Source organism: Pleurodeles waltl, chromosome 1_1 (genome assembly GCF_031143425.1).
Source record: "Pleurodeles waltl isolate 20211129_DDA chromosome 1_1, aPleWal1.hap1.20221129, whole genome shotgun sequence".
NCBI classification, from domain to species: Eukaryota; Metazoa; Chordata; class Amphibia; order Caudata; family Salamandridae; genus Pleurodeles; species Pleurodeles waltl.
The window spans coordinates 706,029,537-706,045,285 of NC_090436.1; the positions used below are offsets into that span (position 1 = coordinate 706,029,537).

Here is a 15,749-nt window from a genome sequence, read left to right on the forward strand (position 1 = left end):
CAGCACAATAGCCAAGATTCACTTGACAACAATTGGGGTTTGCTATTGCTGGACCATTTAGGAAATTACCAACTCATATGCAGTAGGTTCTAATAGAATGCCATTCAAAATTGCCTGAGCTTAAGTTCACGGAAAGGGTGACCATGTTTGAAGCGCTACATTATCTCTCTGAAGTATTTAGTAGTGAGAAGTAGCCTAAACCTATTATCACTGACAACCGGTCCAACTTGTTTCAAAAGAAATGTCAGAGTTCCCCCTGCTCCATAATGGTACGGTACGAACAGTATTCACCTTGCCATCCAAAGCCAAATGTATGTTTCTCTAGCTATCAGAGAGGTATGGGGTGTACAGGATCTCGTCAAAGTCTATTACTGGTGTGTGCCCATTCCAGGTGTTAAAGGAATGACTTTCCTTTTTAAGTTTACGCCTATAGCGTGGTCCTGCCCTAAGTTATACGGCTGCTGGACATGGGTGTTTGAAGTGATATAAATTATGATAAACATCCCAGTGATACCAGACGCGCCCTTTGGGGCATGGTGGACATCTCTGCGATGGTCCAGCTATTTGTCAATATGGCTTTGTTGCTTGCTAAGAGATGAGTAGCAATGCGTTGAATATGTGGGTCATCCCTGGCAGTAGACCAGTGACTGCACAACATGACCTATTGTAGAAATCAGATAAATATTTATGCAGAGGGGTTACATCCTAAATCGTGACCCAGGAATTTCTGGGGCCCACAGCACTGTTACCTCCTGATACAAAACCCATTGACGTAATGGCACAACAGCATAACTAGGGTATATTCTTCAGCGCAAGCATACTTTATCTCTACACTGTGGGGGTTCAGGTATACATGTTGATTGCATATTGGAATGTATTGCATATCAGTGACATGTGTTGTCGAGCTTACTGATGTCAACTTTTCTCACTTAATAAAACGTCCAATGTGTGTCTCATTCGGATTAAAACCAAATTTCCTCATGAGGGAAAGGAGGAACGCCATTGTCAGTCTTAAGGAAGTCAGAGCCAGGGTTGAGTCCAGAGTAAGTCCAAACCATGCTATGAAAACCACCCACAAAGCCATAACCTCTAAACTTTTGGCTGGTGTTCTAGTCAGAATATGGTTTCCCAGTTACACTGAGGAAGGTGGGAGTTCTCCAGATTTATGTATGTTGTCAAAAACAACAAGTCAAGTTTCACCACTCAGGATAGGAAATGCTGAAATGTGAGGTGGGTGGCCAAGTACATGAGAGATGTAGAAATGTTGTGTCTGATGATGGTGATGATGACAGGGACCCTGCTCAAGGACTAGAAGAGCTTCTTGGGGAATCCTGCTGGGATGAATTGACAGGTCCCCTATTCCTTATTATTCTCTTTCTTGATAGTTTCTTTCTTTGTTTTATAGGAAGGGAAATGTCTTATATTCCTGCCCCTTTCCTTCTACTCCCTTCCCACCTTCCTTCCTCTCCTAGGACCATTCCTCTCATAGAACGCACAAGTTTTAATGTTATGCTCAAGTTTTAATGTATTAGGATAGTTGGTGGAACTGTCTTATGAGGCACTGATGGATGCTGGCCTCTTTCTGTGTTGACTCCGTGCTTTACCTTGTTAAATAAATGCTAGTCCTGGTATAGTTGTATCTTTGTTCTTTGTAACAAAATCCCACAGCACCCGGTACTTCAGATGCTGTTTACAAACATATTGCATGGAAGTCTTCCAGAGATGGCAAAAATAGTTTTCCAACGTCTGAGAGTAGGATAGATTTGAAATAGAACTTTTGGTGTAGTTTCAAGAAACAGAAAGATTTAAACTAATGCAACATAATGTGGGAAGAAAGTGGGACCATGAACAACAGCACTCCACCCAGATGGTGAGTTGTGGACTGAAGGGAGGAACATCGAGCAGTCTTCTCCCCTGGTCATTTTACATAAGTGTCTACCACGTTACTACATTTTAAATAGCAGCCCGACATATAAAAATACAGACTTTAAATTGTCTCTATATTGAGCCGTGAGAAGATTATATTGCAATGACTAAACATTTCTCAAAACCTCAATAATAGTATTGCTAATTCCATATAGGACCTTGACAGTCTTCCTAGGACCTGTCGCTCTGAAACAAATGCTCATTTATTCAGATATCCTGCTGTGTATGTCATCATCACTATTGACTGGTGCCTCTCATATCTACACCTCTGAGCACTGAATAAACAGACAATTTGGGGCAATTTAAGGGCTATGCCCAAGGAGCCTTTCAGTACTCAGACATAGCAATTTTAGTTGGCCTAATTAAGGGCCAATGCTTAACCACATTGTGCAGAGCTAGTGTACCACGTGGACACCAGATGAGCCCTACAAGTAGCTAATATTGTTCCTATGCCTGCTGCAGGCAGCATCCTATCACTAGGCCTAGGACAGCAAAGCACCAGCCCTGGCTCAACGGCCCAGTGTTGGTTGCACAAACCTCTGCTTGAGTAGCCTGGCCAATGGTGAAGAAAAGGAATGTTCTGTCAGCTGTCTTCATGGCAGTTCACAAACTCAACTCAGAGAAGGAGCACGTTTAGGTAACTACATAACTGTCAGAACGTCTGAAAAGTAACCTGGATATTTTCTGAAAATGTTCTGCGTTCTGCTTTTCTTCCGAATTGTTTTGGAGAGCTGCCAGTGAGGACAATTATGTCGCTACTGCACCTGCTGCCAAACCTTCGTCCTGCTTACTCGGACGTTTTTATTCATAGCCACACAAAGTAAAATGGTGCGCCGCCAGTCACAGGGCTTTTTTTGACAAATGCTACTGACTGCCAAACCCACTGGTATTTCAACCACAAAAACTCTTAAGAATCAGCCAACTCAGCTGTGCTACAGATTCCAAGGCTGAGTCCTTGAAGCATTGCAGACAACTGAAAGGTGAACTGCTGGGTTTTAGCTGTGCCTCGGGTTTGGAATACACTATTCACAACCAAAAAACATCTGCAGTCCACAGTAAAAGCCAACGGGTTTGAAACAGGCATTTTGCCTTTGTCATAATATTCAATAATTAACATATCAGAACTATGGCATCTGCAAAAATTCTTCCTAGTAACCAAAACATGCCTACTATATTGAGCTGAAGCTGTCCCACAAGGCAACCATCAGGCACAAAGTCATAAGACAGTTAGCTCCGCAACATACTTCCTCTCCTAAGAGAGTCTAACAAATATTCTCATAAAACAAATCTTAACTATCCACAGATTGTCACAGGGGTAACCAGCACCGAAGCCCACGCTTACTACAGTAGTCTTACAAAATCCTTCTCTGTAGGTTTTCCTACAGAATAATAACAATCCACTGACGTTCATAATAATTGTGTCAGGCCTATTGCATTTAACGTAACATTTCATAATAAACTGATCAGGGAAACAATCATGATCACTGGCCTGCTTCCATAACCAACTCAGCACTGCTGTACTGAGTATAAGCTTTGCCACAAGCCACAAATTGCAATACAAGCACTGTTTTCAGTGGACGCACACAGCTTTGGGCGAATAAAATTCTGTAACCAGAGACACCGGACTTAATTACCTCTGACACAAAAATGTTAATGTGCTATGGCACTTATGTTAATTCCACACAGCATACAGTGGTCTGGGCCTAGTGTTATTTCCCCATATGGTTTAACATCTGCATCAGGTTTGGTTGCAACACTCTGTTATTTGACATATTCTACCAATCTTTTGTGATGTTTTCAGACTCTTCTAAGCCAAGGCGTCCATTACAAAAAGGTATTTCCAGGTACCAAAGCATTGCGGTGTATGCCACATTGTCCGCTGCAATAATGATGCAACTTCTCGCTGAGAAAACTGTACTTTGAGAGGCCCTGGGAGTTGGCGATTCATGTTCCACTGCGTGTTCTTCATTAAATAATGGATAAGACATGGTTTGTCCTGTGAAGCTCTGTGGGCTTTGAGCCCCTTTTCTTTGAAGATCCAGCAAATTATAAATGTGTACTTGCACCTGAGGTCCTTTGCAGGCATTCTTATGTTTGGTATGTCTTTGGCTCCCATGATTGCTCCTAATTTCAAGCCATGTCCCCAGTTTTAATGATACATCTCAACATTTATATTGTTAACTACAATGTCCAACTGTTCAGCTTTATATGCATTCAATACTCCTTATCAACACTGCAAGTAATATATCTCCTTTTTTAATAGCAAATTTGATTTTAGTGTGTCTTATGTCTTTGACAGTTTAACCAATAATGGTGGCTGACATCCTGGTAGACATATTAAAAATTAAAATATTACTCCACTGGTGCAGCAGCTGCACTAAACAGTTAAACATAATACCATTTTGAATGAGCCATGCCTCCCCTAATATTCCAGATGCAAGATGGTTTCTCGCCTACAACAGTGCATTAGAATTAGATGGTATTTTGTTGCTCTCATTTGCAGGGACTGAAGTGCTACTGGTTAAGACAGTCCCAATAATCTGAACTTTGCCATAAAAGCTGGCATGACAATATCGCGGAGCCTCTCGTGAACAGTAAAAAATACTGCTGCTGGATTGCCAGTGTTTTGTCGGTAGTTTTATGCTGTTCTTTTATTGTCTTCTGAAGCCTGCGTCAGATGGAACAGAAGAGATGAGTCACAGCTCTTCTCTTAATACCAGGTTTACACAGAGCTTCGGATCTAGTGACTGAGTGACACCCATTCTAATGCGAGGCCATTCAGATGTATTTAGAGGTATTGCTTATAGTGTTCCTAATCTCAAAAGGGTATATGATTTAGAGATCTGGAAAAGTAATGCTTAGGTGGAAATGTAAAGCTTGATGAAAGATCGAATATCTAACAGATAGCAGTCAAGCACTTACAAGCAACCATCAAAACGTGAAACAAATTCAGTTAAAATGCAATGTGCAATAGAAGCAAACCCATTAAGCCGCTTGCAGGCCACAGTCTAAACTTCAGTTTGCTCTATGCAAATGTATCCTATGAACAATTAAGAATGAACGTTGGGAACCAATTTGGGACCAAATATCAGGTTCTCTTTACGAGATAATCATCCTTATTAAAATATACATATATTCGGCAGTGAAGCAACGTCAGCCTGATTCTGTATTTCTGTGCCTGAGATTCAGCAGAATTGCTGCTGATTAGAGCCAAGTGACTTTGATGTAGGTGACACAGGTTCGCGGCACCATCAGTCGGCCATGTACACCTGAGCTGGGCTATCATTTCCCAATGCAAAGTTTCATTATGAGAGGAGTTTGTGTGTGCTGTCATATTATAGGTCCATGTCACATTCTGTGTCTATGCTGTGGCAAGAAAGTCACAAGGGAAAACAACTACACTAGGGTTTAGGTGTCCCAAGCAGAGATGTGTCCTAGAAGATGTTCAGAAATCAATCAATCAATCACTCATAGAATTTGTAAAGCGCACTACTCACCCGTGAGGGTCTCAAGGTGATGGGGGGGTGCTTCTACTGCTCAAACAGCGAGCTCTTGAGGTGTCTCCTGAAAGTTAGCAGGTCCTGTGTCCTGTGTCTGTCGCAGGTGGATAGAATGGATGAGCAACAGCCGCCTGAAACTTAACTCCGACAAGACGGAAGTCCTCATCCTTGGTCGCACCCCCTCGGCCTGGAACGACTCTTGGTGGCCCACCGCCCTGGGCCCCCCACCCACCCCAGCCAGCCACGCACGAAACCTCGGCTTCATCCTCGACTCTGCTCTCACCATGTCCAAACAGGTCAACGCTGTCTCCTCTTCCTGTTTTAACACCCTCCGCATGCTCCGTAGGATCTTCAAGTGGATTCCAACAGGAACCAGAAAGATGGTGACCCAAGCCCTCGTCAGTAGCAGACTCGACTACGGCAACGCACTCTACACAGGCATCCCAACAAAAGACATCAAACGACTCCAACGCATCCAGAACGCATCCGCCCGCCTGATCCTCGACATACCCCGCCAATGTCACATCTCCCACCACCTGAAGGACCTCCACTGGCTCCCCGTGGACAAAAGGATCACCTTTAAACTCCTCACCCACGCACACAAGTCACTACACGACACCGGACCCACCTACCTGAACACCAGACTCAACTTCTACGTTCCCTCACGCCAACTACGCTCTGCCAACCTTGCCCTCGCCATCGTCCCCCGAATCCAGCAAAAGACCTCTGGCGGCAGATCCTTCTCCCACCTCGCCGCCAAGACCTGGAACTCACTCCCGACCTCACTACGCCAGACCCAGGACCTCCTCACCTTCAGGAGACTCCTCAAGACATGGCTCTTCGAACGATAGCAGCAAACCCCCCCTCCCCCCCAAGCGCCTCGAAACCCTAACGGGTACATAGCGTGCTTTATAAATTTAATGATTGATTGATTGATTGATAGGAAGGGTGTTCCGCGTCTTGGCGGCGAGGTGGGCGAACGATCTGCCACTGGTGGTTGTTCTATGGATGTGTGGAATGGGGGTGAGGGCAAGGTCAGCGGAGCGAAGCTGGCGGGTTGGGGTGTAGCAGGTGAGTCGTCTTTTGAGGTATTCTGGTCCGGTGTTGTGCAGTGCTTTGTGAGCGTGGGTGAGGAGCTGGAATGTGATTCTCTTGTTGAGTGGGAGCCAGTGCAGGTCTCTCAGGTGAGCTGTGATGTGGCTGTGGTGGGGGATGTCCAGGATGAGGCATACGGAGGCGTTCCGTATGCGTTGCAGTCTTTTATGGAGTTGACAGTGGGTACTGCGTAGAGGGCGTTGCCGTAGTCCAGTCTGCTGTTTACGAGGGCTTGGGTGACTGTCCTTCTGGTTCCATGGGGATCCATCTGTAGATCTTCTGAAGCATGCTGAGGGTGTTGAAACAGGAGGAAGAGACGGCGTTGACCTGCTGGGTCACTGATAACGACGAGTCCAGGATGAACCCCAAGTTGCGTGCGTGGTCAGTAGGTGTCGGTGCGGTTCCCAGTGTCGCAGGCCACCAGGAGTCGTCCCAGGCAGAGGGGGTGGAGCCGAGGATGAGGACCTCACTCTTGTCAGAGTTCTGTTTCAGGCAGCTGTTCTTCATCCATTCGGCGATGGCCTTCATTCCTTTGTGGAGGTTGGTTTTGGCGGTGGCGGGGTCCTTAGTGAGGGGGAGAATCAGCTGAGTGTCATCGGCGTAGGAGACGATGTTGAGGTCGTGTGATTGGATGATGTTTGAGAGCGGTGTCATGTAAACGTTAAAGAGGGTAGGTCTGAGGGATGACCCTTGGGGTACGCCTCAGATGATCTTGGTGGTTTCACAGCGGAATGGATAAGGAATATGGTGCCTTGCCGTTAACACCGGCTCCACCAAATAATAATGCTTATGCAATAGGTCAACTTAAGTGAGTTGTGGGTGAATATTGTTGTTTGATGGATGACACAGGAGGGCTGTGCTAAACTACTTCCGCATCTTGTGTGTCCTTGCCATCCGCAACTAAATTTACACTACATGTAGATTTTTGTGTAGAAACAAGGTGCTGCCAGGTTGGCTGTTTATGTAGTTTGCTAGTTTATTTCTGTTTCCATAGGTTGCCACATACATACCTACATAGTGCGTAATTTGCAAAACAAAGCGTGCCAGTGCCCAAAGCTCTTTTCAGAAAAGCTGGGCCGACACTATGAAATGTCAGCAAAGCACTGTTCAATTAAAGAAATACTAACATGAAAGTTTGGTAATGTATTCCTTACACAAGGTAGACAAAGGCAATTCATAGTAATACCAACAAGTTTTGACAGCAGTAGCAGCTTAAGTTCTGCATCTTGAAACTATTGTTGAACAGCTATCGGTGGACTGCAATTTACACAAGATCAATCACCTAGTCCTGGTAGTTAATGTATTACAGAGCACTGCTTGACATCTTACAAGGTTTGGATTAAACAATTATCATACCAATTGTGTCTGGATTCTGGCTTGCACTCTCCTGCTACGATAATTTAGCAACTTTTTAAAGCAGTTGAGCAGAACATCAATCGCTCATCTTCACACCAATGAGAAACTATACCAGTGACAATGCACCTCCTGACTCTCGGTGATGGTTACTGTTAAATAACAGGGTCCATTATGAACCCAACAAGAAGATCTCCAAAAAGGCATGCACAATTGCAGACAGATGGGTTTATGTGGACAGCTGTTGTCTCCTTTCTGTGTTAATGAGACCATTTAACAGATGGCAGAAACAACTCTCACATGATTCTTAAAGAAAAGCATGATACCCCCTTGCTAACTAGGATAAAAGATCACTAACAAATCTAAAGTTCTAAAGATTGAGACAATGTTACTCCCTTTTTTTCTAGCATACCAGTATACTCCATACAAGGTGAGGCAGCCTCACATCCATGTTGTGCAAAGATCTCCATTGGATAATAAAACACGCACTAAAACAAGTCAATAAATCTGGATTACTATTTGTTACTATTGGGACAACCTTGTGTGCCCTGCTCCCAGCTGCCCTAGAATAAAATGAAGTAACATATTTGGGTGGTAAACTATGGAAGCTGGGAGTTGAACCCCTTATCTGAACAGAATGCATTAGCACAGTTATGTTATACCCTACAAAATAAAGAGTTTTATGAAGACAATTTATAAGATGAAGTTTGTGTTTTCTGTGGTAATCTTAAAAAGTGCACACAGGAAAACAGTGCAAAGTAAAAAGCCTATATACTCACACTTCCTTAGTTTGAGAATAAACAACTGCACATTTTGAAGCCGCTATTACAGAAATTCAATATAGACAATGCGGACCTGCGTTGCTTGTTTTGCAATAACTACTTTCCAATGAAGTCTGTTTTGCTGTCTCAAAATTCCTGTGGGAGGTAATTTTGATATGCAAACACTTGAGTGGGTAACCTGCTGTGAATGAAATGTCTCCTTCCAAAACAATTGCATTGCTTTATATTTATTGTGTTTTTAAATATTTACTTGTTTATGTATTCTCTTTTATGGAAATGTTATTTGAACTTTTATGGTTTTTAATATGGAAAACCAAATAAAATATTTTCCTCTTCTACTTTGGTTTTAATTTACTGTCATGATAACAATGATCAAACAAGGGCAATTAGTGAATAATACAGCTTTTGATCATAGGCTGGGGCATCCAAACAGGAAGCATTCCCTAAACAAAAAAATAACAATTAAGCAATCAAAATGTTTTTATGAGTCAACAAAGTAAATAAATCAAAGAACACACACTTGCTTCAAATTAGAGCTGCAGGTCATATCAATTCTGCAGTATAGAAAAGTGCGACATAATGCCCCATTGCAAAAACATAATAGGAACCCAAGGGGGCCAATTAAACCATCTCAGGAATGCCATTGCATTGATGGACAGCTTATCTGAACAGTGGCAAATTATGAAAAATGGAGCTAAGCTAAAGGGTGAAGGGCCGATATAAAGTCCACTCTCTATCTATGCTACTTCCTATTGTATTTTTTTTAATTAATTGAAGTGATGAGGTCTTCCAGAGAGATGCAGCAGTCTGAAACAAGACTTAGGGGGTCATTCTGACCTTGGCGGTAAAAGGCCTATACCGCCGGTCAGAACTCCGCCATACTACTGCCGCGGCCGCGGTAAACCGCCACGGTCATTCTGACCACCATCTGTGAATCCGCCAAAAACCCGACATCCAAGGAAGGCCGCCTCATCAGCGGGCCGCGGAAAACTGGAGATGACCAAACCTCCACCGCCACGCCAACACAAACACGCCCATGCCATTCTGACCCACCAATCCACGCGGCGGTCTTTCAACCGCGGTATTCCATTGGCGGTACACACCGCCGCGGTCAAAATACACACACAGCTCCAAAACACTGCCACATTGGCCAATTTGAAATACACACACCTGATACACATACACACACCACTCCCACACATCCATACAACTATAAAACACACACCCACATCACCCACAAACCCCTACGACCGAAGATCAGAGACGAAGGAGAGAGAGACACATCACAGAATAGAGAACTACATCACACAGAGGCATACTACACCATCACACACACCACATAGAAGCACAAAGCACCACACACCAACACACTCATCACCATATACACCACCCCACACCTCATCCACACCACCCCATGGCACCCCAAAGGCACCCGCGCTTTTCGGACCAAGAACTCCGGGTCATGGTGGAGGAAATCATAAGAGTTGAACCCCAGCTCTTCGGCTCACAGGTGCAGCACACCACTATAGCCAGGAAGGCGGAGCTATGGCAGCGGATCGTGGACAGGGTCAACGCGGTGGGACAGCATCCCAGAAATCGAGACTACATCCGCAAACGCTGGAACGACTTAAGGGGAAAGGTGCGCTCGATGGTCTCGCGACACAACATCGCAGTGCAGAAGACTGGCGGGGGACCCCCACCCACTCCACCCGAATTCACAGCATGGGAGCAAGAGGTACTAAACATCCTGCATCCTGATGGCCTCGCTGGAGTACACGGAGGAATGGACTCTGGTAAGTACAATCTCAACTACTTCACCCCCCCCCCCCAGCATGCTAACCCCCACCACCACCCTCACCCCCAACCCTCAATCACACATCCTCCCTGAGAATGTCTCACCAGCACAATCCACCCAACACCAACCCCTGCATGCCACCACAAACTATGGACACCCATCACCCAAGCATGACCACTGCACATACCCCCCGCCCCCAAAACACCCCCACAACACCTCCCCCAAGGGAATGGCAGCACTGGGGGACAAGGGCACCAATCAATGGCACGCAATAGCACACACAGAAACAATAACCATACTCTCTTACCCCATGCAGGACCCGAACGCCAACACACCGGCCAGGAGGGTCCAGAAATGTCCATCCCCCCCCCCCCCCCCGGAAGAGGCCCCCAGTGATGACAGCAGCTCTGTCGACCTGGAACCTGATGACCAGCCCGGACCATCGGGGACCTCTGGACAGTCGGTTCCCCACACACAGGCCACAGCAGACCCAACCCCCTCTGGGAACAACAGCACAGCTCCCACCCAGTGGGCCCATGCCTCTGTCTCTAGGACAGGTCAATCAGCGGTGTGTCTGCCACTACAGGGCACCCAGGCTAACCCACCACCCCAACAACAACAGGGACCTGGGGGCAGTGGTAGTGGGCACACCGTCCAGGGGACAGAGGCCGGGGGAAACAGGGCAACTCGGAGGGCTGCTGTGCGACAGGGGGGGGGAGGAGAGGCCCAGGGAACCCACTCTCCAAGAGGCCCTCACCACCATCATGGCAGCCTACCACCACTCCCAAGAGACGATGGCGACGGTACTGGCCAGGTTCCAGGAGATCCAGGCACAGCAGGAGGAACGCTACATGGGGTTCACGAATCAACTCACCAACATCTCTACCGCTATGGGGAGCATAGTCCAGGCCCTCAACCGGATAGAAGACACGTTGCGGGACCATGTGGCACCACACAGGGCCCCTGTCACTAGCCAGGAACAGCCTACCACCTCCGCCGGCGCTAGTGGACAGGAGGCCCCACCACAACGACAGGCCACCAGAACCCCACCTCCTGCTGAAGAACAACCACCCCGCAAGAGGAGCCTGAGATCCAAAAAATCGACAGAGTAGGATGTCAAGACCCCCGCCAGCATGAGACACCCCCTGAAGTCATCCCACTGTCCCACATTGCCACCCTGTCCAACCTTGAACTGCCCCTGCTCCATCCTTCCACAGGCATATGGACAATGCACCTGTGAGACTGAGAACTGGACTCTGCCATGGCCATTACTCCACCCCCACCCATCACCGTGTTTATATCATGTACCATTATCTAGCACAAAAAATAAATCACTCAATGCACTGAAATCAAACAGGAGTCAGGCTGTATTATTTACAAATGTATAACACATTAGCGATCAATTATGTTCTGTTAACTTTGTGCTGAACACATACCGAGATCAATAAGCATTAGTCCATGGGCTAACCAAGCAGAAGTCACGCAGTGGGTCATACAGCACTGAAAAGGGAAGGGAAAATCAAACATCAGTTTAAAAGAACTGGGGGGTCATAGACAAAGTTGAGAAGCAGGAGGCTTTCAGGAAAAGTAAAATGGCGTGGGTGATTCTTACCTGTGTGCTACTGAAAATACTGTTGGATAACTCTGTCCCTGTTGTCTGTGTCGTCCTCTGAGTCTTCCTCCTCTTCACTCTCCACAGGCTCCACAGCTGCTTCAACACCACCATCTGGACCATCCTCCTGCAGGAAAGGCACCTGACGTTGCAATGCCAGATTGTGAAGCATACAGCAGGCCACGATGATCTGGCACACCTTCTTTGGTGAGTACATCAGGGATCCCCCTGTCATATGCAGGCACCTAAATCTGGCCTTCAGGAGGCCAAAGGTCCTTTGTATGATCCTCCTAGTTCGCCCATGGGCCTCATTGTACCGTTCCTCAGCCCTGGTCCGGGGATTCCTCACTGGGGTCAATAGCCAAGGCAGGTTGGGGTAACCAGAGTCACCTATTAGCCACACACGTTGTCTCTGTAGCTGTTCCATCACATAAGGGATGCTGCTATTACGCATCACATACGCGTCATGCACTGACCCAGGGAACATGGCATTCACATGGGAGATGTACTGGTCAGCCAAACAGACCACCTGGACGTTCATAGAATGGTAACTTTTCCTGTTTCTGTACACCTGCTCATCGTCTTTTGGGGGGACTAAGGCTACATGGGTCCCATCAATGGCACCAATGATGTTGGGAATATGTCCAAGGGCATAAAAATCACCCTTCACAGTGGCCAAATCAACCTCCTCAGGGAATATAATGTAACTCCGCATGTGTTTCGTCAGGGCAGACAACACTCTAGACAAAACTTTGGAAAACATAGGCTGAGACATTCCAGATGACATGGCCACTGTTGTCTGGAATGAGCCACTTGCAAGAAAATGGAGGACTGACGGAACCTGCACCAGAGGGGGAATTCCTGTGGGTTGGCGGATGGGGGACATCAGGGCTGGCTCCAGCTGGGCACACAGTTCATGGATAGTGGCACGGTCCAGTCGGTATCGTAGTATGATGTGGCGTTCTTCCATTGTCGACAGGTCCACCAGCGGTCGGTACACGCGAGGATTCATCCTTCTCCTCGCAACTCCCAGCGGACGGTGCCTAGGAATGACAACATGGAGCACAGAGTCAAGCCAATCACTGGTACGTTCACCACAGCTTGCATAGCACACGGTTATCTATGTTTTGAAAGGCGTGTATGTGTGGCAATGCAAAGCCTAGGCCTGTGTGTCGCAGTAGAAATTATGCCATGTGGGCCCTTGAAATGGCGGCTGCCTGACCTGTGAAGTGGGACAGTGGGATGTGAGGTCAATGCGCTGGCGGAGCACACCGTGGCGGTAGGCGGTCGAAGACCGCTACACGGAGCCGCATTGGTTAACATTGAAGCCTATGGGTTTCAGGAGCCAATGACAAGGTGCGCAGGCGGTAGCGGTACGCACCGCCGCGGTACGCACCGCCACGGGCGTGACCGCCATTTTCTATCTGCCTAATCACTCGAGACCTGATCATCCACAGGAGAGGACCTATACTGCAAGTGCTGCTGTGACCTCGGTCTGGAAGTGACAATGGCTGCTGCGACTGGGGAAAGGGCCCCTGCCTTCACGTCTGAAGAGTTGGAGAAGCTCGTGGATGGGGTCCTCCCCCAGTATGCATTACTCTACGGTCCTCCAGACCAACAGGTAAGTACACCGGGTGCACATGGAATGGGCGATGCCTGTGTGGAGTGGGGTGGATGTAAGTTGGTGGGGTGGGGGGCGAATGAGGAGTGCAACGCACGCCAGATGAGAGCATGTGCCATATGGCAAGGTTGGGGAGGGGGGCCAATCACATCTAACATGCAGTAAGTTGATGAATGTTTCCTTCCCACCCTGTACATGTCACATAGGTCAGCGCCCATCAGAAAGTCGAGATTTGGCGTGCCATCGCCAAGGAAGTCCGGGCCCTGGGGGTCCACGTCAGACGGGGCACCCACTGCCGCAAGAGGTGGGAGGACATCCGCCACGGAACCAGGAAGACCGCCGAGTCACTGCTGGGGATGGCCTCCCAACCTAGGAGGGGTGCCAGTCGTACCCTGACCCCCCTGATGTCCCGGATCCTGGCGGTGGCCTACCCTGATTTGGATGGGCGCTTGAGAGCATCACAGCAGACACAAGGGGGTGAGTATCAGCACATTCTGCTATCTTTCTGCGCAGTGGAGGCGTCTGGGTGGGGGAGGAGGGTTGTGGGTGACATTAGGCCAGGGCGCTTTCTGTAGTGTAGTCCTCTCCCTTAGGCATGGCCCTGTGCTCCCGGCCCCCAACTCTGTAGGGTGACAAGTACAGCTATTGATGGTCCAGCCTCACACATCTGCGCGTTTGTCGTCTCTTGACCTGTTATCTTAGTCAGAAGTACTGAGTAGTGTACCCCGAATGCGCGGCTTAGTGCATGAGGCTCCTGTGTCTGTCCTCTCCGCCAACGGTGTTGACATTGCATGCACTCAACCTGGTCTTCTTTTTTCTCCCCCCACCCTTCTTCTTCATCTTCTTGTGCATGTGTGCATTAGCATCATCAGGCGGAGGAGATTTGGCATCGGAGCACGAGGGGGCTGCAAGTCACAAGGCCCCGGTGGGCCCAGGAACAGACACCGAGGGCACCAGTGATCCGGAGGGTGAGGGGAGCACCACAACGGGGACCGGTGGTGAGAGCAGCGACACAGACACGTCCTCGGATGGGTGCTCCCTAGCAGTGGCGGAAACATCCGGGACCCCCGCCTCTACAGGTACAGCCGCCACCCAGCGCACCAGCCCCGCCCTCCCTGCAGCCCCTCAGCCTACGCTCTGTGCCCGCTCGCCCAGGAAGGCGGGCGTCTCCTTTGCCCCAGGCACCTCAGCCCCTGCCCCTGTCACCCCTGCTGCCCTCAGTGCGGAGCTCATTGACCTTGTGAGGACGCTCATTGTTGGGCAGACTACCCTTTTGAATGCCATCCAGGGGGTAGAAAGGGAGGTGCATCGGAGCAATGCCTACCTGGAGGGCATTCATTCGAGTCAGGCTGCCCATCAATGATCGTTCACTGCTCTGGCCTCAGCACTGACGGCAGCCATTGTCCCTGTTTCCAGCCTCCCTCTTCTGACTGCCTCCAGCCTGTCTCTGTCTCCTGTTCCTCAGCCTATCCCATCCACACCATCTGACCAGCCTGCACACACCTCAACACCCAAGGGCAGCTCATCCAGACACAAGCACCACAGATCCCACAAACACTCACCCAAGCAACACCCAGATGCAGACATTCCAACAGTCACTGCCACCCCTGTGTCCCCCTCCTCCTCGTCTCCCTCCTCCCTCCCTGTGACGTCTACACTCACACCTGCATGCACACCAACATCAGCCAGTGCTTCCATCACCACCACACCCTCCTGTACAGTCCGCACGAGTGCAGTCACCACCCCCACTGCCATTTACACGTCCCCTGTGTCCTCTCCCACTGTGTCTGTCACCCCCTCTTCCAAGACACACAAACGCAGGCAGCCACCCACCCAACAGCCATCCACCTCATGACAGCCTACAGCACCAGCACCTTCACCCAATGACAGCACACCTGACTCTCCTACAACCACATCCTCTTCCTCCACTCCCATCACCACTTCTCCTACCCTTTACCTTGGCCCTAAAAAACTTTTCCTGGCTAATCTTGACCTCTTTCCCTCCGATGACCTACCCCCTCCATCTGCAAAGAGTCCCAAGAGCACCACAGCCACCACCAGCCCA

The 15,749-nt window shown here is 48.4% G+C and overlaps 1 protein-coding gene across 2 annotated transcripts in view; it reads right to left on the reverse strand.

The window, feature by feature from the left end:
* MARCHF3 (membrane associated ring-CH-type finger 3) overlaps positions 1-15,749 on the reverse strand; it is a 311,126-nt gene that overhangs the window by 147,200 nt on the left and 148,177 nt on the right. The gene's annotated exons all lie outside the window — the stretch shown is intronic.